The sequence below is a fragment of the Carcharodon carcharias genome, chromosome 7, assembly GCF_017639515.1.
Source record: "Carcharodon carcharias isolate sCarCar2 chromosome 7, sCarCar2.pri, whole genome shotgun sequence".
Lineage (NCBI taxonomy): Eukaryota > Metazoa > Chordata > Chondrichthyes > Lamniformes > Lamnidae > Carcharodon > Carcharodon carcharias.
Window position 1 is genome coordinate 25,933,995 of NC_054473.1, and position 26,693 is coordinate 25,960,687.

Genomic DNA, 26,693 nt, shown 5'->3' on the forward strand with positions numbered 1-26,693 from the left:
GTTTCTCAATAACACCGCCAATCAATAGCAAACTATGGGCTGTTCTGTGTTGTGAATTCATGCTCACAGTAACTGGTTTAAAGCTCATTTTATTTCACTGTGCTGCAACTAGTGACAAGTAAAAACTTCCTGAAATTTATATCCCACACATGATAGCCTTATGGACTAAGTGTGGCTGCTTGTAAGCTGCTAATTATGTGTTGTAAATTCATGCGCAGCACAAGGTGGTTAATTGCCAAAAGTAACTGGGACAGTTGCAGCTCTGGCTTCACTCTCTTGACTGCATCTCTTCCCTGAGGTGAGGGTCAGAATCCATTGTTCTAACTTCTTGTATTACATTGTTCTTATAGAATCTATTTCATAATAGTAAATAATGTCATTTAGCTTAAATTAACTCTTTCCCGATCTCATGAGTGCATTTGTCCATATTAAATGACATCTGCCGTTTATCAGCCCAAGCCCACAATCTATTCAGTTCATTCCATATTAGATCAGGTTGTTCCCTGATGTTTACATTTTGTAATCAGCAGACAAAGTTTTGTTTCTTCCCCCACATCCAAGTTATGTATTTGCAACAACGTTCGCATCGATTTCTAAAGTATCCTTTTAATTATCTCCCTTCAGTCTGATCCATCTGCACACATCACCCATTTCTTCCCCTGCTTCAGCCACTTTTTTGATCCATTTCAGAAACACCCCACCTATGCTGTGTCATTCAAACTTTTGAACCATCCTCCAATGTGACACTGCATTTAGATTTCAGCATAGCTTTTGCTAAACAATCTCCACTAACTTGACTCATTCAAAATGTTTGCAAACTTCTCAAAGAATTCTGAGTTTTGTCAGGTATCATCTTACTTCCATAAAGCCATGCTGACTCGCTCCTAAAGTTCTTAGATAATTCATCTTTCATCCTTCTAGGTTATCTCTCATCTAATCTTTACACATTAATATCACATTCACTTTCTTCAATTATCAAATCCAACACCTTGTCTTCTAGTCTTGAAATAACTTCCTTCAGATTTTTATGACAAGGTCTTGGCCTTTCTTAAAAGCATGACCTTCAACTACTTGGTTTTTTATTTCCTCTGAAACACTGGGAGTTACCTATCACATCTCAGCATGTCCAGTTTTCAGAATTTTCCATCACACAATCAATGTAGTCTGAACATTTGCAGTTTACATGATTTCCCAGTATGCATCAGGTTTCTGAGCTATGATTTAAAAAAAAAAATTGATGGTATATATTTTGATCAATTATTAGCAGCACAAATGGGATTGAAGTTGTTACAATCTTATGCACCCCATTCCTTCACAAGACATTGCTAGACCTTAACCCCCCCACTCCCTCACTAAATTCTGGCCCCAGCCCCAGGTGCTTTGTTCTCCAAGACTTCTCCTCATCCAGATTTCAGAATGCCCTCTCAAGGCTCAAAAAATCCTAATATGTATCCCCAGTGGCCCCAGTCACCGCTGCCACCTTATGTTTACTGCCTCCAAGATCTATTCTTCTATATCTCCTTGCATCAAGTACATCACTGGTGTTTCCAGATCCTAACCCCTATGATTCTGAAACCTCTCAGTAGCGCTCCTGAACAACAGGATTCCTCCCTCCCAATGCTCCCAGAACCTAGCCCTCCCTCAAAGTATCCTTGAATGTCAAATCCCCATTTCAGTACATTTCTCCCTATAAATTTAGCATCCATTTTGCTAGTCTTTGTTGTATGGATGTTAAATGCAAGCTTTCTATACCTTATTTTCAATTGTTTTTGTTGGGTTTTATTGGCTATTTTGCCTTGTGAGCGAAGAGGGTTTATGGCATGAGTTTTTGGATTATCAGTATTTTATATACAATCCTACTGAATTGTTAAAGTGGTAGTCCTATGGAAATCCCTCTTATGCCATTTGGTGAAAGAAAGTAAGGAGGAAGAACCAAAGCTCTTTCTGAATTCTAAAATGGATGTAAAATATCCCATGAAACCATTTGAAGATGCCAGTTCTTCCCAGTGTCCTGACCAATATTTACCTCTCACCAACATCACTAAACCAGATCATCTGGTCATGATTTTATTGTTGTTTGTGGAAACTTGTTGCAAATTGGCTGCTGGAATTCCTGCATTACAACAGTGACTACTCTTCAAAAGTACTTCATTGGCTGTAAAGTGCTTTGGAATGTTCTCAGATCATGAAAGGCACTGTGTGAAATGCATGTTCTTTCTTTCTGTGCATACTTGTATTACAAGGTAGATAGAAATTCACCTGTGTTGTTCCACTGTTACTGGGTAAGTACAAGTTAGCTTTTAGTTCAAGATGGTGGCAGAGTTTGGACAGAGAGTTCAAAAAATCATTTCATCTAGTATGACCAAAAATCATGAGATAAGGTTTGTGAACAGGAGTTGCTTGCCTTATGCTAATTTTTAAAATATATTCCTGGAGTGTCCTATCATTGTGGATCTAGTGTGGTTTTGTAGTTGCAGCAATCCAGCCACCGTCTCTGATTAGTGCTATTAAAATTGATATTTGTGCCTGAGTCACTAGTGTTCATACATGGTAGGAAACCATTGACAGGAAGAATTCCATTGTCGCATTTGCACAGCAATATTGCAATTGCTCTGCTGAAAAAAATGTGGCATTCTGTACCAGCACATGATATTATTCTGGCTATTACATTAAGTTCCAATGAAAGGCATTATCAATGCTTACATCTGATGCAGAACACATAAATTAAACACCAAAGTACAAGCAAATTCAGCTCACTAATAGTCGGGCATGTCCTAAGGTCGCATTCTCCAGAATGCCCCTCAAGTGAGAACCCAGACAAAAATAGGGTCTTTGTATCCATACATTTGATCTATACATAATTAGTACAGAAACAGTTCCTTTTTTTTAGATCTACTGGAAAGGACAAAATTAGTAGAAAATACAAGAAAAATTATAATAAAAGCTTTCCAAATATGCCTGTTGATATAGTTACGTCATTTTCTAGTAATTGTGATATTTGCCATGAAAGGTTTGCTAGAAAAGGAATTTGACTGAATATCAACACGGATTACATATTTTGTATCTAAAACATTTTCAAATATGCAAATAGTTTAATGCTACTAAGTAAACAAAATAAGTGAAAGCTATACACAAAGAATATTGCAAATAAATTTCTACAGCTGAATCAGTTATATAACAAAGGTAATTGAGAGAGTATTTCCAGGTAATTGAAATTAAAATATTGAAGTTACAATTTCCACTTACAATTTTGCCTTTAAAGTAGTGAATCATTCAATAATGCTCCACAAGATGGGGTGGGGAGGTGAAGTGGGGACGCAGGGGCGGAGAGATGGGTAGTCAAGGGAATGACAGGAAAGGACCAAACATAGAACAGCAATTAAGACAACAGAATTTGAGAAGATGATTGAACACATGCTCACAAAGGTGGGTTTCAAAGAGGATTTTGAATTGGGGAAGTGATGCAGCAAGGCAAAGGAGTTTAGGAGGTGGAATTCCAGGAGGAAAGGGCAATCTCTGCCTCAAATGATGAAGTGGGGATGGGGGCAGAGTAGGCCAAGTTGACAGGGTAAAGGGTGCAAGCTGAAATCTAGGCCTAATGAACTTCCAAAAATTGGGCGGTGCAAAGCCATGGAGATTGGTAAAGAATAGGATTGTGAAATCATTACTATGGAGGACAAGAGGAGCCAGTGGGAGTCAGCAAGGAAAGGGGTAATATAGATATGCAGGGCTTGGTACAAGATAGGATGTCAATAGGGGAGTTCGAATAATTTGGAATTTGTGTTGGGCGGAACTGGATCGTTTGTTAAGAAGAATAGTAGAAGAATTAAACTTTAAATATAACAAAGGCATGAGTGTTTCAGTGGTGGGCTGTGATAGCAACAAAGGCAGTTAATTGTAAATGGTGGAAACAGGCAACTGTTGTGAGGTTGCAACCATAACGTTTAACCTGAAGGAAGAGGATTGGGAGTTTTTACAGGGACTGATCAGGATGGTTTCAGTTCTGGCAACCTTTAGCTGGAGGAAGTTCTGGCTCATCCACAACTTTATCTCAGAGAAGCAAATATTTAGCAGAGTATCTGAGTGATGGCACAGTGGAAGCTTGGGCCATGCCGGAGGTGACTGTCAAAGATGAAGGTATTGCAGATGCTATGCTTGCTATGTTGGGACAAGTAGAAGTGGAGCCATTACTTGAATTACAATGAAGAAGAGACAATGGAAAAAGCCAGAGCGTTTGAGTGTATCAAACTCAAAAATGACACAGAGGATAATATGCCATATGATGATGTTATAATATGTTATATGATGATTGGAAATATTGATTGGGACTGCCTCAATCAGACTCAATGCATTGGGTGGGATTGAAATTGGACTAATGGGTAGGAATTGCAATGGCGAAGTGCGGGGGTAACTGCAACAGATTTGTTGGGAATGGGAATTTTGAAAGTAGAAGCAAGGGAACTGTTCAAAAAACCAACTGTGCTGGTAATGTTGGGATTGATGGGCAGCCATAAGAGGTGTTATAAAGTGTGTTTTCTGCTCATTGACAGGGTGGGGAGGCATGGTGGGAAAGGTTTTAATTTTCTTGTGGCAAAGGGTGATGATGGCAGTAAATTGTGGATGATGAAAAAGATAAGAATTGATTGGAAGTTGAAGTTGGAAGGGCTGAATTCAAAATCTTTATCCTTGTTTACATTGTCTTTTGAATTTCCAACCAAGCCTCCTGTGCATTCCCTACAACTTCAACAGTGGCAGAGCCTATAGCTTCCCTCTTGATAACTCTGGAATTGCCTTCTTCAATTTCTTAACCTCGTTACTGTCTTAAAACTACCTCAAAACTATTTTTTTAAACTGTGCTTACTGTTATTTTGCATAACTCCTATTTGCTGTCACTCCTTGATGGCCTCAAGTAAAAGGTCCATAAGCTTAAACGCACAACGTGCTTGTGGTCTTCCTGACTGACAACAGTTCTGGGAGGAATCATCTAAAATTGTTTCATTGCTCTCTGTGCCAAACCAGAAGTATTGGCTACTCTAAAATTATACAAGAATAAGAATAAAACTAACGAGTTAACAGTGCAAATAGAGATAAATAGGTATGATTTGGTGGCAATTACTGAGACGTGGTTACAGGGAGAAAAGGTTTGGGAGTTGAATATCCAAGGGTACTCAGTGTTTCGGAAGGATAGGCAGGAAGGAAAAGGAGGTGGTGTATATTTGTTCGTAAAGGAAGAGATCAGTGCTACACTGAGGAATGATATAGGCACTGGAGAGCAAGACTTAGAGTCAGTCTGGGTAGAAATAAGAAATAGCAAGGGAAAGAAGTCCCTGGTGGGAGTAATCTATAGGTCCCCAAACAGTCGTTCAGCAATAGGGCACAGTATAAACCAGGAAATACTGGGAGTATGTAAGAAAGGCACGGCAATAATCATGGATGATTTTAATAAGCATATAAACTGGACTAAACAAACTGGCAAGGGTAGCCTTGAGGGAGAGTTCATAGAATGTATTAGAGATTGTTTCTTGGGGCAATATGTTGTGGAACCAACCAGGGAGCAGGCTTTCTGGATTTGGTATTGTGTAATGAGATGGTATTAATTAATGATCTCATAGTAAAGGGTCCTCTAGGGAAGAGTAACCAAGCATGCTAGAATTTCAAGTTCGGTTTGAGAGCGAGAAACTTGAGTCCCACACTAGTGTTCTGGAGTTAAATAAAGGTAACTACATAGGCATGAGGGCAGATTTGGACCTACCGGACTGGGCAGGAAGACTACAAGGTAGGACAGTTGATGAACAATGGCAGATATTTAAGGAGATATTCAATTCCTCCCAAATAAAATATATTCCAAAGAGGAAGAAAGATGGTAAGAGGGGGAAAAAGCATCCATGGCTAAGCAAGGAAGTTAAATCACAGAATCACACAGTGCAGAAGAGGCCCTTCGGCCCATCGTGTCAGCACCGACACGTGAGAAACACCTGACCTACTTTCCTAATCCCATTTACCAGCACTTGGCCCATAGCCTTGAATGTTATGACGTGCCAAGTGCTCATCCAGGTACTTTTTAAAGGATGTGAGGCAACTCGCCTCCACCATCCTCCCAGGCAGTGCATTCCAGACCGTCACCACCCTTTGGGTAAAAACGTTTTTCCTCATATCCCTCCTAAACCTCCTGCCCCTCACCTTGAACTTGTGTCCCCTCGTGACTGACCCTTCAACTAAGGGGAACAGCTGCTCCTTATCCACCCTGTCCATGCCCCTCATAATCTTGTACACCTTGATCAGGTCGTCCCTCAGTCTTCTCTGCTCCAACCCAAGTCTATCCAAACTCTCTTCATAACTTAAATGTTTCATCCCAGGCAACATCCTGGTGAATCTCCTCTGCACCCCTTCCAGTGCAATCACATCCTTCCTATAATGTGGTGACCAGAACTGCATACAGTACTCCAGCTGTGGCCTCACCAAGGTTCTATACAACTCCAACATGACCTCCCTACTTTTGTAATCTATGCCTCGATTGATAAGCGCCTTTTTCACCACCCCACTAACATGCCCCTCCGCCTTCAGAGATCTATGGAAACACACGCCAAGGTCCCCAAAACTTCCTAGCGCCATGCCGTTCATTGAATACTTCCTCGTCAAATTACTCCTTCCAAAGTGTATCACCTCACATTTTTCAGGGTTAAATTCCATCTACCACTTATCTGCCCATCCCGTCTGTATCTTCCTGTAGCCCAAGACACTCAACCTCACTGTTAACCACCCGGGCAATCTTTGTGTCATCTGCAAACATACTAATCCTATCCCCCACATAGTCATCTATGTTATTTATATAAATGACAAATAATAGGGGACCCAGCACAGATCCCTGTGGTACGCCACTCGACACTGGCTTCCAGTCACTAAAGCATCCTTCTGTCATCACCCTCTGTCTTCTACAACTAAGCCAATTTTGAATCCACCTTATCAAATTACCCTGTATCCCATGTGCATGTACCTTCTTTATAAGTCTCCCGTGTGGGACCTTGTCAAAAGCTTTGCTGAAATCCATATAAACTACATCAACTGCACTACCCTCATCTACACACCTGGTCACCTCCTCAAAAAATTCAGTCAAATTTGTTAGGCATCACCTCCCTCTGACAAAGCCATGCTGATTATCCGTGATCAAACCTTGCCTCTCCAAATGGAGATAGATTCTCTCCATCAGAATTTTCTCCATTAGTTTCCCTACCACTAACGTGAGACTCACAGGCCTGTAGTTTCCTGGCTTCTCTCTACAACCCTTCTTAAATAACGGAACAACATTAGCTGTTCTCCATTCCTCTGGCATCTCCCCTGTGGCCAGAAAGGAATTAAAAATTTGGGTCAGAGCCCCTGTGATCTCCTCCCTTGCCTCCCTCAGCAGTCTGGGACACAAATCATCCAGACCTGGAGATTTGTCCACTTTTAAGCCTGCCAGCACCTCCAATACCTTGTCACTCCCTATATCAATTTGCTCAAGAACCTCGCAGTCTCTCTCCTCATGTTCCACACTTTCATCCCCATTCTCTTGGGTAAAGACGGATGTGAAGTATTCGTTCAAAACTCTACCAATATCCTCTGGCTGCACCCACAGATTGCTCCCTTGGTCCCTAATGGGCCCTACTCTTTCCCTGGTTGTCCTCTTCCCATTGATGTACTTGTAGAATATCTTGGGATTTTCCTTACTTTTACCAGCCAGAGCTTTCTCATATACCCTCTTTGCTCTCCTAATTGCTTTCTTAAGCTCCAACCTGCACTTTCTGTACTCCACTAATGCCTCCGCTGATTTGCTTCACTTATACCTGCTAAAAGCCTCTCTTTTCCTTCTCATCGCATCCTGAATATCTCTGGTCATCCATGGGTCTATGGGCTTGTTACTCATTCCTATCACCCTAGAGGGAACATGTTGAGCCTGTATCCTCCCCATTTCCTTTCTGAACACCCCTCCCCACTGTTCCTCTGTAGATTTCCCCACAAGTAGCTGTTCCCAGTCTACCTTGGCCAGATCCTGCCTTATTTTACTAAAATCTGCTCTCCCCCAACCCAAAACATTTTTTTGCAACTTGTCTATTTCTTTGTCCATAACAAGCTTAAATTGTACCATGTTGTGGTCGCTATCACTAAAATGCTCGCCCACCACCACCTCAGCCACCTGTCCGGCTTCATTCCCCAGAATTAGGTCCAGCAATGCACTGTCCCTTGTTGGACCCTCTACATATTGACCTAAAAAGTTCTCTTTTACACATTTCAAGAAATCCACTCCATCCAAGCCCTCAACACTATGTCTATTCCAATTAATGATGGGAAAGTTGAAATCACATAATATAATTATCCTATTGTTATTGTTGTTACACACATCCACAAATTGTGCACATATTTGCTCCTCAATTTCCCGCTGACTATCTGGGTGTCTATAATAAACACCAAACACTGTGGCTGCCCCTTTTTTATTCCTAAGCTCTGCCCACAAAGCTTCATTTGATGCCCCCTCCAAGATATCATCTCTCCTTACTGCAGTAACTGACTCCTTAACTAATAACGCAATAACTCTTCCTTTTTTACGCTCTCCCCTGTTTCGCCTGAAGATGCCATATCCCGGAATGTTAAGCTGCCAATCCTGCCCCTCCCTCAACCATGTCTCAGTGATGGCTATTATATCACAATTCCATGTGTCAATCCTCACCCTTAAGTCATCCGTTTTGCCTGTAATACTCCTGGCACTAAAGTAGAAGCCATCCAGCCTTGCCTTACTCCCTTGAAACTTAATGCAGCTGTACGCCCTCTGACTTGATTGTTTTACTGTATTATGATGTGTCCCTATTTTACTAACATTCTGAGTCCCCTCCCCCTGCTGAATTAATTTAAACTCCTCCCAACAGCACTAGCAAACCCGCCCGCAAGGATGTTAGTCCCGCTCTGGTTCAGATGTAGACCTCCCGCTTGTACAGCCCCCAACTTCCCCAGAAATGGTCCCCGTTATCCAGGAATCTAAAGCCCTGCACCAACTCTTAAGCCACGTATTCATCTGCACTATTCTCCTATTTCTGAGCTCGCTAGCACGTGGCACTGGGAGTAATCCAGAGATTACAACCCGAGAAGTCTTGCTTTTTAGCCTACTGCCTAACTCCCTGAATTCTTCATGCAAGACCTCCTCCCTATTTCTAACTATGTCATTGGTACCAACATGTATCATGACCTCTGCCTTATCACCATCCCCCTTCAGGATAACAAAGGCAAAAACTGAGGCATACCAAATTGCAAAGGTCAGTGGTAGGCTGGAAGATTTAAAGATCAACAAAGGGTTACTGAAAAAATAATAAAAAGAGCAAAGGTAAATTATGAAAGAAAACTAGTGCAAAATGTAAAAACTGATAGCAAAAGCTTCTACAAGTATATAAAAGGAAAGAGAGTAGCTGAAGTGAATGTTAGTCCCTTGGAGGATGAGACTGGGGAGTTAATAGTGGGGAACGCAGAAATGGCAGAGTTGCTTAATCAATATTTTGCCTCAGTTTTCATGGTGGAAGACACTAGCACCACCCTAATAGTAACAGGTAGTGCAGAGGGTATAGAGAAGGAGGAACTTAGAACAATCACCATCACTAGAGAAAAAGTACTGAGCAAACTATTGGGATTAAAGGCTGACAAGTCCCCAGGACCTGATGGTCTACATCCCAGGGTCTTAAAGGAAGTGGCAGTGGAGATAGTGTATGCATTGGCTATAATATTCCAAAATCCCCTAGATTCTGGAAAGGTTCCAGTGGATTGGAAAAATGCTAATATAACGCCCTTATTCAAAAAAGGTGGGGGCGGCGGGGAAGGCAGAAAGTAGGAAACTACAGACCAGTTAGTTTAACGTCTATCATTGGGAAATTGTTGGAATCCATTATTAAGGAAATAGTAATGGGGCATTTGAAAGTCAAATACAATCCATCAGAGTCAGCATGGTTTTATGAAGAGGAAATCATGTTTGGCTAATTTGCTAGAGTTCTTGAAGATGTAACAAGCAAAGTGGATAATGGGGATCCTCTAGATGAAGTATAACTGGACTTCCAGAAGGCCTTTGTTAAGGTGCCGCACAAAAGATTAATGCACAATATAAGATAACGGAGTTAGGGATAATATATTAGCTTGCATAGTGGGTTGTCTAATCAACTGGAAGCAGAGAGTCGGAATAAATGGGTCTTTTTCTGGATGGCAAGCTGTAACTAGTGGGGTGCCACAGGGTTCGGTCCTTGGGCCCCAACTATTTACAATCTATATTAATGACTTGGATTCAGGGATAGAAGGTACTATAGCTAAATTTGCAAATGACACCAAAATAGCTGGGAAAGCAATGAAGAAATAAAAAATTTACAAGTGGATATGGACAGGTTAGTTGAATGGGCCAAAATTTGACAGATGGAGTTTAACATGGATTAGTGTGAGGTTATTCATTTTGGTTGGAAGAATAAAAAGGCGACTTATTATTTAAATGGAGAGAAACTTCAGAATGCTTTAGTGCAGAGGGACCTGGGTGTCCTTGAGCATGAATCGCTGAAAGCTAGTATGCAGGTACAGCAGGTAATAAGGAAGGCAAATGGAATTTTGGCATTTATTGCTAAAGGAATAGAGTATAAAAATAGGGACGTGTTGTTGCAACTGTACAAGGCATTGGTGAGACTGCATCTGTAGTACTGTGCACATTTTTGGTCCCCTTACTTGAGGAAGGATATAGTTGCATTGGAGTCAGTTCAGAGGAAGTTCACTAGATTGATTCCAGAGATGTGGGGCCTGTCTTATGAGGGGAGATTGAGCAGTTTAGGCCTACACTTGCTAGAGTTTAGAAGGATGAGAGGAGATCTAATTGAGGTATATATAAGGTGCTAAATGGGATAGACAAAGTAAACGTGGAGCGGATGTTTCTCCTTCTGGGGCATTCTAGAACGAGAGGCCATAGTTTTTGGCTAAGGGGTGGTAGATTTAAATCAGAGATGACGAGGAATTACTTTTCTCAAAGGGTCGTGAATCTGTGGAATTCACTTCCTCAGAGTATGGCGGGACGCTGAATAAATTTAAGGAGGAGATGGACAGATTTTTAATTAGTAACCAGTTGAAAAGTTATGGGGAGAGGGCAGGAAATTGGAGTTGAGGCTGAAATGAGATCAGCCATGATCGTATTGAATGGTGGGGCAGGCTTGAGGGGCTGAATTGCTTACTCCTACTCCTCATTCTTATGTTCTTATACTGCAGATCAGAAACAATTCTAAACTACTTTCCTCTCCAGCGGTAGCTGACTCCTCAGCCTACACCAACACCCCATATTACCCTTCAGCTGCACCTCAAAATGGAAAGAACGTATTGGTTGGTTATTTCCTCAAAAGCAACCCATGTTCATAACTTTGATGCAAGTGAGACAGGATTCCCACATACTTACGTAAATGGGATTTCCATGCATTCTATTCTGAAAGTCACCTGCAGAATGTGTCCATTCATTTTCCCTTGAGCAGCATAAATAATTAATTAGCTCCTTTGTCAGGAAGATATAATAATTCTCATAATGTTATTGGAATTTATTGTAAAATAGAGATATCTGTGTCTGTATGTGTGTGTGTGAGGCTTAATTGGATTAAAGGCAGCTGGTCTGAAGGCTTTGATGTAAACATGGTGAACATGGGAGAAGTTTAGACTGTAAGGCATAAAAGGACATGTGCATTTTAAAATAAACTAGACTGTTTTCAAAGGAGAGGTGAAACGTGTCACCTAGCCAGGTGAAATTTAGAAATGGCGTGTTTATTTTTCCCAAAGATTATTGGTAAAATTTAGTGCTATGAGAGATTTTTGTTATCAGAAAGATAAAGTGCAAAGACATAGTGAAACAATGGGAATTGGCATTCAAAGGGGAAAATATGTATAAAGGAACGAAGACTATGTGTAAGGGTAGGCATTGTTAAAATCTAACAAATGGGAAAAGCCCTCAGAATCTATGCCTCAAGGTGCTGCTTTCAAAGAACTGAAGTTAAGAAAACTCACTTTGAGTTCGCCTGGTTCAGGATATTGTGTGTCACCTTGCCTAGGTCTTTTAAAATCTATGTGTCTTACTGTTGCCTTAATGAAAGTGTAACTGGGAGTCAGATTAAGGAGGAGGTTTAGAAGTTATCATAGTAGTATTTTGTAGATCTATGTATGTGTTTAAAATAATTTCTCTTATTAATAAATGCTTAATCTAGTTTTGTAAAAACTTATAAGACTTGGTGGTTTTATTACGACTGAATTCAAGGCAAGCATCTCGAAATTTATACAAATTGCAAAATAAGTTGTGGCAGTTATTTCAAGTTTCCCTTTGGGATTTGAACAACTTAGCATTTACTATCAGCTGTGCCATAACACCTTTAATAAGGATAATTACTGAACAGTATATATATGTATAATTATATAACTTACAATAGTCCTATCAACACACAAGGAATAATTCTGCATCTTATACTTTAGGTGGGAAGTTGCACTGGAAGCAGCACAGGTTACAGTCAGGGATGGATTATAGTTGGCTAATTTTCGTACCTGCGTTTTCTACAAATACATGATATCTTAACAGAAAATTTCTGAAATAAGTAAAAGAAAACTACATTTGTTAATTTTACAAACTCTGCACTGATATATGCTTGTGCAGATGAGCTCCCATGGTCTCTTTCAGTCATCTCTTGGCTCCAGTCTGCTCCCTCCTCTGCTCCTGATTTTCTTCACATTATCATGTCCTATTTCACCTGGTCTTCCTCCTACTATTTCAGATCAGCTATGCCTACTGTTTCTCTCCCTCTTCCAATGTAACTCCCACCAAATGGGTTTCCTAAGAAAAATATTTATTCAACCTCCTCCTTTTTGATCAGTGAGTCTGATGCTACTCTATATTCTCAACATCACCATCCTGCGTTTGACCAACAGTTAGCTGACCTTGAATTTTTCTCTTTCACTGAGGTCACAATATCCTGCTATATTTTACAAGTTAGTACATTACACTCACCTTTGGGAAGAGCAGTTAGAGAGGCAGACCTGCAGGAGAAACACAGAGTGGGGAGAGAATAAATACAGCCCAGGGAGTGCGGCCCACATCTCTCACCTTAGGGAAGAGAGGTCGGAGGGGCGGACCTGTGGGAAGAGCAGTCGGAGGGGCAAACCTGTCAGCTGCTCAGAACTGGCCCACGCTGAGTTCGAAAGGGAAGTGATAAAAAACAAAATTGTTACATCACAGGAAAGAAGCAATTTGATTGGTTGGAGAAGAAGCTAGCCATTTGGTGAGTATCTGGTGAGAATCTAGTAAGTGTTCAAGGTTTATTCTATTCCTAAGGTTTAGAATAAAACCTTTTTGGTAAGGTTTATAAAGTAGGATTTAAAAGTTTAAGTGGTTTAAAAGCTTAAGGTTAAGGCATGGCAGGACAGCTCAGCCGAGCATAATGCCCATTCTGTGGCATGTGGGGAGTCGTGGACACTTCTCGTGACCCACACGAGCCCATGTGCAGGAAGTGTCACCAGCTGCACAAGCTTGAGCTCCGCATGTCAGATGTTGAGTAGCAGCTGAAGTCACTGAGGTGCAACCATGAGGCAGAGAACTACGTGGATAGCGTGTTCAGCGAGGTGGTCACATCGCAAGTTAGGGGCAAGCAAGCAGACAGGGAATGGGTGATCCCAAGAAAGCCCAAGAGAAACAGGCAGGTAGTGCAGGAGTCCCCAGAGGTCCCGCTCACTAACTGGTTTTCCATTCTGGATATCGGTCAGGGTGATGGATCCTAGGGGGAGTGCATCAAGAACCAAGCCCGTGGCATCACGGGTGGCCCAAATGTACAGGAAGGGAGAAGAAGAGTGGAAGGGCAGTAGTGATAGGGGATTCTTTAGTTAGGGAAGTAGACAGGCGTTTCTGCGGCTGTCAACATGACTCCAGGATGGTTTGTTGCCTCCCTGGTGCTAGAGTCAAGGATGTCACAGAATGGCTGCAGGACATTCTTGTGGGGGAGAGTGAACAGCTAGAGGTCATAGTCCACATTGGTACTAACAACTTAGATAGGAAGGGGAATGTAGTTCTGCAACCGGAATTTAGGGAGCTAGGTAGAAAATTATCAAGCAGGACCTCAAAAGTAGTAATCGCTAGATTACTCCCAATACCATGTGCAAGTGAGTACAGAAAGAGGAAGAAAAGACAGATGAATGCGTGGCTGGAAAGATAGTGCAGGGGGGAGGGCTTTAGATTCCTGGGATGCTGGGACAGGCCCTGACAGAGGTGGCACCTGTACAAGGCGGAAATGTTGCAGCTGAACAGAGCTGGGACTGAGTTCCTTGTGGGTTGTTTAGCTAGTGCTGTTTGGGAGGGTTTACACTAACTCAGCAAGGGTGTGTGAACCAGGAGAGAATATTTGAAAGTAATACCAGGGTGCATGGAATGTTGGGAGAGGCAGATAGCACTAAAATAGAGAATAGTAAGTTAATAGATGGAGTCAAAGTAAGGGAGTAAGTAATGAAGTCTAAATCAGGGTTACACTGCATGTATGTGATGAATGTACAGAGCATAGTTAATAAAATTGGGGTGTTACAGACACAGATTGTCTTGTGGGATTATGATGTTGGAGCAATTACGGAGACCAGGCTTAAGGAAGGGCAGATCTGGGTGCTAAATATTCCTGGTTACAAAGTGTTCAGAGAAGAAAGGAAAGGGAAAAATGGAGGATAGGTTGTGCTTTTGGTTAAGGAGAGTATTGCAGTACTAGGGAAAGAGGATGTGTCGGGGATTCAAGGACAGCATCGAATTGGCTAGAGCTAAGGAATAAGAAAGGTGCAATTACATAGCTCGGGTATAATGTAAAGACCACCAGTTAGTGGGAAGGATATAGAGGAACAAATCTGCAAGGAAATTAGAGAGGTGTAAACATCATAGAGTATATATATAGACTGAGATAGTGGTACTGTAAGGGGCAATGAGGGACAAGCATTCCTAGATTGTGTTCAGGATAAGTTCCTACTGCAGTATGTGTCCAGTCCAACAAGAAAGAAGGCACTGCTAGACCTGGTTCTTGGTAATGAGGTGGGCCAGGTAGATCAAGTGACAGTAGGGGAACATTTAGGGGACAGTGATCATTGTATCATAAGGCATAGGATTACATTGGAAAAGAATATTGGTCACTCCAAAGTAAGAATAATCAACTGGCATAGAGTGGACTTCAATGAAGCAAGAACGGTGCTGGGCTGGATAGACAAGAACCAAAGGCTGTCGGGAAAAACAGTAGCTGAACAATGGGCTACCTTCAAAGAGAAGATGGTTGGGCACAGTCAAGGTTTGTTCCCTCAAAAGAGAGGAGTAGGACAAACAAATCTAGAGCTTCCTGGATGACAAAGGAGGTAGAAATTAGGTTAAAGAAAAGTGTGCTTACGACAGGTGTCAGGTAGCAAATACAATTGAGAACCAAGCTGAATGTGGAAGGTTCAGAAGGGATGTGAAAAAGCAACTATGAGAAGCAAAGAAGGATTATGAAAAGAGACTGGTAGCTAACATAAAAAGAAATCCCAAAGTATTCTTTAAGCACATCAATAGTAAAATGGTGGTAAAAGGAGGAGTAGGGGCAATTAGGGACCAAAAATGAATTTACACATAGAGGCAAGAGGCATGGCTGAGGTGTTAAATGAATACTCTGCATCCGTCTTTACCTAAGAGGTAGATGCTACCCAGGCCATGGTGACAGAGGAGGAAACTCAGTCACTAGAAGGGTTTAAAATTGATAAGGAGGAGCTATTGGATAAGATGTCGGTACTTAAAGTTGATAAGGCACCAGGACCGGATGAGATGCATCCAAGAATATTGAAGGAAGTGAGAGTGGAAATTGCAGAGGCACTGGCAAAAATCTTTCAATGTTCTCTGGATTCGGGGGAGGTGCCAGAGGACTGGAGAATTGCAAACATTATGCCCTTGTTCAAAAAATATTGTAAAGATCTGCTCTGCAATTACAGACCAGTCAGTTTAACCTCGGTGGTGGGGAAACTTCTAGAAACAATTATTCGGGATATAATTAATAGTTGCATGGAAAAGTTTGGATTGATTGGTAAGAGCCAGCATGGATTTGTTAAAGGGAAATCATGGATACAAAATTGGCTGAGGGAAAGGAAACAGAGAGTAATGGTTAATGGATGTTTTTCGGGTTGAAAGAAGGTTTATTTATAGTCGAGTTCCCCAGGGGTCAGTATTGGGACCCTTGCTCTTCCTGATATATATAAATTATCTAGATTTTGGTGTGCAGGGGACAATTTCAAAGTTTGTGGATGACACAAAACTTGGGAGAATTGTAAACTGTGAGGAGGACAGTGTAGAACTTCAAAAGGGCATTGACACATTGGTGGGGTGGGCAGATAGGTGGCAGATGAAGTTCAGTGTGGTTAAGTGTGAGGTGATACACTTTGGTACAAAGGATATGGAGAAACAGTGTGCAGGAGCAGAGAGACCTGGGTGTATATGTACATAAGTCATTAAAGGTGACAGCTGTTTCTAAAGCATACAGTATTCTAGGCTTCATTAATAAGGGCATAGAGTACAAGAGCAGGGAGGTTATGATGAACTTATATAAGGTACTAGTTAGACCTCAGCTGGAGCATTGTGTACAGTTAAGGGCGCCACACTGTACGAAGGATGTGAACGCATTGGAGAGAGTGCAGAAGAGGTTTACGAGAATGGTTTCGGGAATGAGAGTGGTTCCAGGGATGAGACACTTCAGTTATGATGAAAGATTGGAGAAGTTGGGACTGCTTTCCTCGGAGAGGAGAAGGCTGAGAGGAGACTTGATCGAAGTTTTCAAAATAATGAGGGACCTGGAAAGAGTAAATAGGGAAAAGCTGTTTCCGCTCATAATTGGATTGAGAACCAGAGGGCACGGTTTTAAAGTGTTTTGCAAAAGAAACTAATGTGAGGTGAGAAAAATCTTTTTCTCACAGTGTGTAGTTGGGGTTTGGAATGCACTGCCTGGAAGTGTGGTGGAGGCAGGTTCAACTGAGGCATTCAAAAGGGCATTGGATGATTATCTAAATATAAACAATGTGCAGGGTTACAGGGAAAAGGCAGGAGATTGGCACTAAGTTAACATGCTCAGAGAGCTGGTGCAGACACGATGGGCTGAATGGCCTCCTTCTTCATTGAACTGATTCTGTGATATTGCATTCCTTTTCCTTCTAAATCACTGCAATGTGGCTTGCTGTTTTGATTTTTTTCTTCTCAATCAACAGCTCATAAAGCAACATGGCTTTCAGATATGAAGCAGAATTTTGCCCTCATTGGGCAGGCTCAGCGGGGGCAGTCGGGGAGCCAACCGCAGCCCCCAATCGGGGCCAGACTGCAATTTCATGCTGGCGGACCAATTAAGGCCCGCCTAGTGTGAAACATGAGTGGCAGCGCTCAGCACTGCTTGTGTGGGCGGAGGAGGAGGGCAAGCGCGGCACTTTGCGCATGTGCATGAGTGAGCACTTGAAAATCTCCCTGAGACACAGAGCTGCCTCAGCGAGATGAAGAGTTTTAAAAATTAGAAATAAAGAAATTAAAAATGTTATAAAACATGTCCCCTCATGTGACTCTTTGAGTAGGGACATGGTATAAATGAATTTCTAAAAGTTTTATTTTATTTTTATTTGATGTTAGAAACCTCATCCTGCCCGTGGATGAGGTTTCCAAAAAAATGCAAAGGCCGCTTGGCCTTTTCACCTGCCCGGCAACCGTAAGGTTGAACGGGCAGCGGAAAATTTAAGTTAATTGGTAGTTTAATGGCCTTAATAGGCCACCTAGTTGTCGGCGGGCGCTCTGCTGATTCCCGACTGACCTATCAGGTGACTGTGCATTGACATCAGGACGCTCACCCAACGTCATCATGCATCATTTCACACTCAATCAGGTCAGGCACGTGCCCACATGCCAAGGTGAAAATTCTGCCCATGGTGTTATTGGCATTTGCCACATACATAACCTAGCTACACAGATAATTCACAATTCATACACTGCATAACACCCGCTCCAAAATGATTTATCCTGATTCACCATGAGCAGCATCAAAGGGGATCCAATAGTTATTAATTAAATACAGCTTTACATAATTTATAGCAGTGGTTGCCAGAAAATAGATATTTCTGGCAATAACTATTCCAGAATAAATTGCATTGGGATTTTTCAAATGTATTTCCAGATTTGTGTTGTTTAGACATATTATGCATTACAAGCATTTTTTATATTGTAAACGTAAGATCGTCGAGGAACATGTCATCAAACTCTTCAAAGGGTCAAAACATTTTCCATTTGTTGACCTTTTGGGCAAAACAATCTGACATCTTTCAGTTTGAAGCTTGGTAGGTGAGTCTAGAGTTTTCATGTTCAATGTGTTATCAGATTTGAAAACACAGCTGGTATATAAAACGTGGCATGCAGTACATACGCCAGTTTTTGATTTTTTTCCACATATGCTTTCTCTCAGTAAGTTTGGCTTTGAAAAGGGTGATCATATAAAAAATTAATTCCATATACACAAAAATGTTAACAATATTGCTGAAGTCATTAAATTGCATCAGGCAGTTAAATATGGCTTTCAAAAATTATAATGCTTTTTTAAAAAAGTTGTACTTTAACTACGGGAAAATCATACCTTTGGAAGTACGTTGGAAGTGATTCACGGGCAGTTATCACAACTGATACAACCGAAAATGTTGAAACTTTAACTAGTTCTTTTCAGAACTCTTTGAGATAAATAGTCCAATTACTTTCTGAATTTTTAAACATATTTATCTATTTTGCTTGAAATGTTTTACCATACATTCCTATAACAGGAATTTATTGTAAAGCTGAGCTATGAGAATAACTTCAGATAAATAAGCCCCTCTCTGCCAAATGAATACTTTTTTGACCTATAGATAAAAATAAGTTAAATGTGCACAATTTGGGAGATTTTCAAATTATTCTTCTGCCAGACTATTCTAGGTGAAGATCACTGAATGGCTAAATAACTGCAAATGGACAGCCCTACAGTATTTAATCCCAAATGTCCATAAATCAAAAAGGGGAGCACAATCATTAAATCAATAGCCTAAACTTTTTTCTCTTTCCTATTATTACTCCACTATGTGGTAGCGCAGGACATCTTGGATAATATATGTAACAAAGAAATGAAGCAAAACTTGATGAAGCAGAACTTCATTATTACTGGGGACATGAAACTTCAGTCTGTGAAGAGACCAAAGAAGCTGATTTTTTTCTCTTAAAGCAGTGAAGATGCAGCAGAGATTTAATTTTATATATAAGAAATGGTTTTCAATAGCAGGAGTGTCAGCAACCAGAGGACACAGATTTAAGGTAATAACAAAAGGATTACAGGAGGGTATGAGGAGATTTTTTAAAAACAAGTTCTTATAATCTGAATACACTGTCAGAAAATGTTGACAAAGCAGATTCAATAGTACCGTTCAAAAGTGAATTGGATAAATATTTGAAAAGAAAGAAAATGCAAGGCTATGGGGAAAGAACAAAGAGTTGGACTAATTGGATTGTGCTTCCAAAATCTGGCACAGGCACAATGGGCCAAATGGCTCTTTCTCTGTTGTATGATTCTATGATCTTGCAATAGCAAAAGTTAGCATTTAATTTGGTTTCTCACATTATTCAAGATCCAAATATCTCTTCTATATACTTTTGGGATTGCAATGTGGTTAAATAAATTCAGTTTCGGACCAGGGCCAGGATTAGGTCATTCAACCCCTTGATCCTGTTCCACCGTTCTATTACCTAATGGCTGATCTATTAGATAATGGCTTACTTCCCGATGCTCCTCATTGGTTTATGTATTGAATATGTCAAATTACCTAGCGTCCACAGCTTTTTGGGTAGAGGGCTCAAGATTTCAACTAACTTTTATGTGGAAAAAGTGCTTCTTGATTTAATTCCTAGCTCTAATTTTAATGTTATGTCTCCTTCTTCTAGGTATTATAAAGGTATTATTATATATTATTTTGTAGGTATTTTTATTATGTATTATTATAACTATGTTTATTGTTGTGTCAGTACACCCACAGTGCTGTTAGGAAGGGAGATCCAGGACTTTGACCCAGCGACAGTGAAGGAACGGCAATATAGTTCCAAGTTAGGATGGTGTGTAGCTTGGAGGGAAACTTGAAGGTGGTGGTGTTCCTAAAGGTCTACTGCCCTTGTCCTTCTACATGATAGAGTTCAGGGGTCTGAAGGTGCTGTCGAAGGAGGCAGAAGTGGCTGCAGTGCATCTTGTATACACAAGATCATAAGAATTAGGAGCAGGTGTAAGCCATTTGGTCCCTCCAGCCTGTTTGAAAAGATCACAGCTGATCTGATTGTTGTCTCAACGCCACTTTCCTGTCCACCCCTATACCGTTGACTTCCTTGTCAATCAAGAATCTATCCAATACAGCCTTAAAAATATTCAATGACCTTGCCTTCACTGCACTCTGGTGTTAGGAAATAGAGATAGTTTAAGCAAGTTATATAGTTGTATTTGTGGGTTTTAGCTTTAATGTTTAAATTTGATTTGTATTCTGTATTTGTGTGTTAAAGAAAAGGGAAAGTTGAGTTTTAGTTTCACTTTAAAAGATGCCTGCATTCTAATGAGTTTTGCAACTCTTGAAAGGAAGTTAAAACAAACACAAGAGTAGAAAAAAAAACTGTGCTGTTGCCTAGCAACAGGGGTCCACAGACAGAGACCCATAGAGACAGAAAAGTAGTTTCTGTTCAGTCGAAGCCAGGATTCCAAGAGGCTAGACAGCAGAGGGACAGACAGCAAGTCCCAACCTAAAGTTGAAGCCAGCTGCCAGGAGAAGCTGGACACAGGAGAAGGAACTGCAGAAGCGGGTTCCAGAAACTAAAGAGGAAAATCCCCCAACCCGGAGGCAGGGGGGGAAACAGGGAAGATCCAAGAGGACAGTCTAGTCAAAGAACAAGGGCAGGAATCTGGAAAAGGTTCTGTTCTGTGGAAGTGAAAGTAAGGAGCAGACAGGAAGGCTCCAAGCTTCAAGCTTAAAGGGAGGAAGCAGCAGGATGCAGATTTAAAGTGATATAGGCATGTAAGAAGCCAGAAGATGCAAGGGGACAGCTGAAGGACTGTAGCTCTTTACCATGGGCATGTGAAGCTGTGGTGTTCTATTGGCATGACTGAGTCAGTGGGAGAAAGTGCAAGGAAGAAAGCTTGAATGCACGAGGCAATCCAGGGGAGAGGAACATCGGGAGGAGAGTTCAAAAGCCTGGAGGTGGACTCTTGTGGATGGTATCTGAGAGAAAGCGTTGTTTGGGAGAAGATTCCAGAGCGAGTTCTTCAAGAGCACAGGTTGGAAACCCTCATGTGAAAGACGGAGTACAGTGAGACCGGTTAGCTTACGGTGGGACAAGTGTCTGGGGGGAGTTGATGAGAGATCCATAGCATCTGTTTGGGGTGGTATCTGTCACTTGGCTTTAGAGTGTGGTGTGGCTGACCACAGGTCTCCTATTGGTTTACATGGACTGTGTACTTACTGTGAACATTAGCGTATAAGATAGCTTGTGTAACTGATGTTATCCTTATAAATTTGTACATATCTGTAAAGATATAGTTTGGGTGAAGGAGTGTTGTAATATAATTAATTTTTTCTTGTTTAATAAGTGTTTTATTCTTTTGTTAAAAGTTCATCAGCTGACTCCTGTGGCTCTGTTCAGTAGCTGCTCTCCACGTATCTGAACAAAAAATAGAAGTTAGGATCTATCAAGCCGGATTCCACCCTGGGATCTGACTTGTCCAATAGTAACGTCAGCTGGGATCATAACACTGGGGAAGCGAATTCTACAGACTAAGCAGTGCACACTGGTGCCACTGTGCGCTAGTGGTGGAAGGAGTGAATATTTGAGGTGGATAGGGTGCCAATCAAATGGGCTGCTTTGTCCTGGATGGTACTGAGCTTTCTGAGTGTTGTTGGTGCCACACTCATCCAGGCAAGTGGAGAGTATTCCATCTCCCTCCTATCTTGTGCCTTGTAGATAATAAGCAGGCTTGTAAAGTCAGGAGGTGAGTTACTTGACACAGAATTCCCAGCCTCTGACCTGATTTTGTAGCCACAGTATTTATATGTCTGGGGGTCCAGCTAGGTTTCTAGGTCAGAATCCTAGTAGCCCTGGCAGAACCAGTAAGGCTGCAGGGAGATATCAATGGGCTAGTCAGGTGGGTAGAACAATGGCAAATGTAGTTCAATCTGGATAAGTATGAGGTGATGAATTTGTAGAAGGCTAGCAAGGCAAGGGGATACACAATTAATGGTAGGATACTGAGAAACACTGAAAAACCAGGGATCTTGGAGTACACACCCACAGATCCTTGAAGGTGGCTGGTTTGTCGATAATTTGGTCAACAAGGCATACAGGATACTTTTATTGATTAACCAAGGTATAGAATATAAGAGCTGGGAGGTTATGCTGGAAATGTGTAAAAAACTAGTTATTCCACACCTGGAATATTGCATGCAGTTCTGGATACTGCACTATAGGAAAGATTGCTCTAGAGAGGAAATCTATGAGGATGTTGCCTGGACTGGAGAATTTTAATTATGAGAAAAGATTGGATAGGCTAGGGCTGTTTTCTTTGAAACCGAGGGGGCTGAGGCAAGACCTAACTAACGTGTATAAAATTATGTGGCGTCTAGATAGTGTGGATAAGAAGACCCTATGCCACTGTCTGAAAGGGTGATAGAGGCAGAAATCCTCATAACATTTAAAAGGTACTTGGAAATGCACCTGAAGTGCCGTGCTCTACATGGCTACAGATCAAGAGCTAGCAAGTGCGATTAGGCTGGATGACTGCTTGTCAGCCAGTGCTAACACAATGGGCCAAATGGCCTTCTTCCGTGCTGGAAATTTCTATGGTTCAGAAGACAAAAGGGAGCATGACAAAAATTAGAGAAATTTCAAAGTGTATCAGACAGACTATAAATCAATGAATTAATGGCACTCCAGCCTTAAGTGAATTCATATTTACTTTCTGTCTTTGCAGTCTCTGTAATTGCTAAATTAACATCAAGGCAGCATTTGACTTTCAATGGTGTCAGCAGTAGGCAATCATATATTTGCTGAGACTTAAAAAATGTCTCTTTCAGACAAAACAAGGTGTTACGAATGCAGCTGATGGTAATGCTGAGCAAGCCTTGGCTGAACGTAATCTCTTTTTTTATATTGTAGAAATGAGGAGGGATAGCTATTGGACTCGAAAACACAAAACTTCAGTGATAACTTTTAAAATTCAAAGAATTAAACACACAAGATAAAAGATACACAGTTAGAAAAGATCTTACAAAATCACCCTCAAATATGTTTTACCAAAACTACAAAATGAGACTATATTTTTGGCAACAGCCCTTATAGATTCTTAACTTGTGCCTCTTCCTGAATATCTCACTTCTGCAACTTATCTCACGAAGCATCCTTCCATCAGCATTTCTCCACCCAACTGGCTCTATTTCTCCTCTCCTAAATGTCTTTACTCTCCCCTCCTTCACCACTGACTCCTTCTTCGCCTTTGAGCAATCCTCACCTTCATTAGCCCCATGTAATCTTTTGTCTTCTTCTCCTCCTCGCAGATTGCTCCCACACCACCTCCTTGCCTTCTCAGCTACCTGGGTTGAGGAGACGGAAATATCAGCTACTGTCCCACTCCTGATGGTCAGCTGGAAGGTATATCCATATAGGCAGCAATGTTGTTTCTTCCCCTTGGTGAGGGGCAGATGTCATGTCTCAAGCCAGTTAAAGGGCTGTTGGTCATTTAATGGTTACGGGATGAGCTGGCTGAGCGGAGGCAGGCTTGGCCCTGACTTTTAAAGAGGGGACAGAACCACCACCCCCAGTGTAAAATTCAGCCCCATATCTCATTGGTTGGAGTGCAGATCGTGAAAATATAAAAAAGGATTTGTTACATTAGTGGGGGTCCATTACAGACCTCCAAACCATGGGAAAGAAATGGAAGCACCTTCCAAAACCCAAGACCACTACCATCTAGAAGGACCAAAGGCAGCAGATACATGGGAACATCACCACCTGAAAGTTTTCCTCCAAGCCACTCACTGTCCTGACTTGGAAATTTATCACTGTTCCTTCACTGTCGCTAGGTCAAAATCCTGGAACTCCCTCCCTAAGGCACTATGGGTGTACCTACGTCACAGGGACTGCAGCGGTTCAAGAAGGCAGCTCATCAAAGGCAATTAAGAATGGTCAATAAATGCTGGCCTAGCCAGTGATGCCCACATCCCATAAAATGAACAAAAAAAAGGGAAACTGCAGATTATTGGAACAACTGAAGGGGCCCAGATTTGGCTGTCAGTGGCGAAGCAATGGTGCTCATCAGTGATCTTGAAGAAAACTACACACAAAAATCTAGTTATCTTTGTGGCACAATTTTCCCCTTCCCCAACAGCCATTTTAATCTGATGCTAAATCAAGGTGATTTCTTAGGGTATAGCAACAATGACGTCAGCAAGCAGATAAGCAGACAATTGCATTGAGCAAACCATGTAAGTGCAGAAAAGAATTTAGTACAAGTGTGTTAACCTGACTGAGAAGAATTTTAAAACCTCCAAGGGACTGAAAAGGCATCACGCATTCACATTGAAGACAGTCTGTTCATTTGCTCTGACGATAGCAAGACCTTTATACAACCATCCAGCCTTCTGAAATTACTAGCATGTTCACATTGGAGAAAAGATGTTCATTTGCGTGAAAAGGAGTTCACTACTTTCATTTCTCCAGTGAAATAGTCTGGTTCTGACATTAGTAACATCCAGAGGCTAGATTCTGAGGTCTGGTGCATATGCACAGAGGAAATAACACACAAACTCTGAAATTTTGGGGAGCCAAGGAACTAGTGAGATTACGGATCTGAAAAATTGGTACCAGTAAAAAAAATAGTGCTGGAGAAATTAATGGCGCTGCAAGTTGATAACTGGACCTGATGATCTACATCCCCAGGGTGTTGAAAAAGGTGGCTGTAGAGATAGTGGATGTATTGGTGATCATCTGTCAAAATTCTATAGATTCTGGAATGATGCCTCAGATCGTAAGGTAGCAAATGTGACCCCACTATTAAAGAAAGAAGGGAGAGAAAAAACAGGAAGGACAGACCTGTTAGCCTGACATTTGTAGTAGGGAAAATGGTAGAAGCTATTCTAAAGGATGTGATAACGGGGCATTTATAAAAAAAATGGTGAGATTGGATGGTGTCAACATGGATTTATGAATGGGAAATCATGTTTGGCAAACCTGTTGGAGCTTTTTGAGGATGTTACTAGCAGAATAGGTAAGGGAGAAACAGTTGATCTGGTGTATATTCAGAAGGCTTTCGATAAGGTGCCACACAGGAGGTTAGTAAGCAAAATTAGACTAACTCATTCTGGGGGTTACCATTGACTGGACACAGAAATTAACTAGCGTATAAATGCTGTGGCTACAGGAGCAGGTCAGAGGCTCGGAATCCTGCGGCAGGTAACTCAACTCCTGATTCCCCAAGAGCTGTCCACCATCTACGAGGCACAAATTAGGAGTGTGATGGAATACTCTCCACTTGCCTGGATGAGCACAGCTCCTATAACACTCAAGAAGCTCAACACTATCCAGGACAAACCAGCCACTTGATTGGCACCCTATCCACAAACGTCCACTCCATCCACCCACCAACGCACAGTAGCAGCAGTGTATACCTTATACAAGGTGCATTGCAAGAATCCATCAAGGGTCCTTAGACAGCACCTTCCAAACCCACGACCACTACGATCCAGAAGGACAAGGGCAGCAGACATATGGGAACACCACCACCTGGAAGTTCCCTTCCAAGCAACTCACCAACCTGACTTGGAAATATAGCACCGTTCCTTCAGTGTCACTGGGTCAAATTCTTGGATCTTCCTCCCTAACAGCAGTGTGGGTACCTACGCCACATGGACTGCAGCGGCAGCTCACCACCACCTTCTCAAGGGCAATTACGGATGGGCAATAAATGCTGGCCTAGCCAACAACACCACATCTCGTGGATAAATTTAAAAAAATTAAAGCTAACGGGATTGGAGGCAATATACTGGCATGGATTGAGGATTGGTTAACAGACAAAGGGGATAAATGGATCATTCACAGGTTGGCAGGCTGTAACTACTGGGTTACTGCAACGGTCAGTTAAGCAGTTGATTTTACTATTTTGTTTACTCATCTTTCTCCTTTTGAGTATATAAAACAAATTGAGGAAAGGTGTTTCAAAGAACTGAGCATGAAGCTAAACTGAGGAGGAGGTTCACTTCCTGGGGCTAAATAACAACCTAAATATTAAAAGTCAGAGACTGGGAATGGAGTTAATTGCAATCTTTGGAAATGATAGCCAAGAAATCACTCCCACATTTACTTGATCTGTGAGCCGTGTTTATTTTGTATAAATCATAGAATGCTACAGCATAGAATAAGGCTATTCTTGTTGATTCCAATAAGTGCTTATCGTGGAAGAATGAGTCCAAAGCTAGTCTTTGGTTTCAAGCAGGTTTATTCTTAAGGACAGTTCTGCAGGATAACAGACTCTCCAGTCCCTTCCACCCAGGAGTGTTACAGCTGTACCCATTGATAAGTGAGCCAATGCCCATCACCTGTTTTAACAATATAATTATCTTCACAATGTAATTGC

General features: G+C 41.5%; 2 protein-coding genes and 1 long non-coding RNA gene across 8 annotated transcripts in view; 1 reads left to right on the top strand and 2 right to left on the bottom strand.

The window, feature by feature from the left end:
- LOC121279878 (centromere protein P) overlaps positions 1 to 26,693 on the bottom strand; it is a 401,310-nt gene that overhangs the window by 162,650 nt on the left and 211,967 nt on the right. The gene's annotated exons all lie outside the window — the stretch shown is intronic.
- The window catches only part of LOC121279875 (asporin-like), a 120,545-nt gene that overhangs the window by 52,328 nt on the left and 41,524 nt on the right, over positions 1 to 26,693 (top strand). The window contains exon 1 of one of the 6 annotated variants that reach the window (XM_041191384.1): positions 18,239 to 18,361. The exons of 3 other annotated variants lie outside the window; for them this stretch is intronic. The gene's annotated coding sequence lies outside the window, so the exon portion shown is untranslated. Of the gene's footprint in view, positions 1 to 18,238; positions 18,362 to 19,134; positions 19,355 to 26,693 lie in introns of those variants that run through there. 2 more of the 6 variants (XM_041191383.1, XM_041191385.1) reach the window with 2 other exon arrangements.
- The window catches only part of LOC121279879, a 96,373-nt gene that overhangs the window by 17,157 nt on the left and 52,523 nt on the right, over positions 1 to 26,693 (bottom strand). The window lies entirely within an intron of this gene.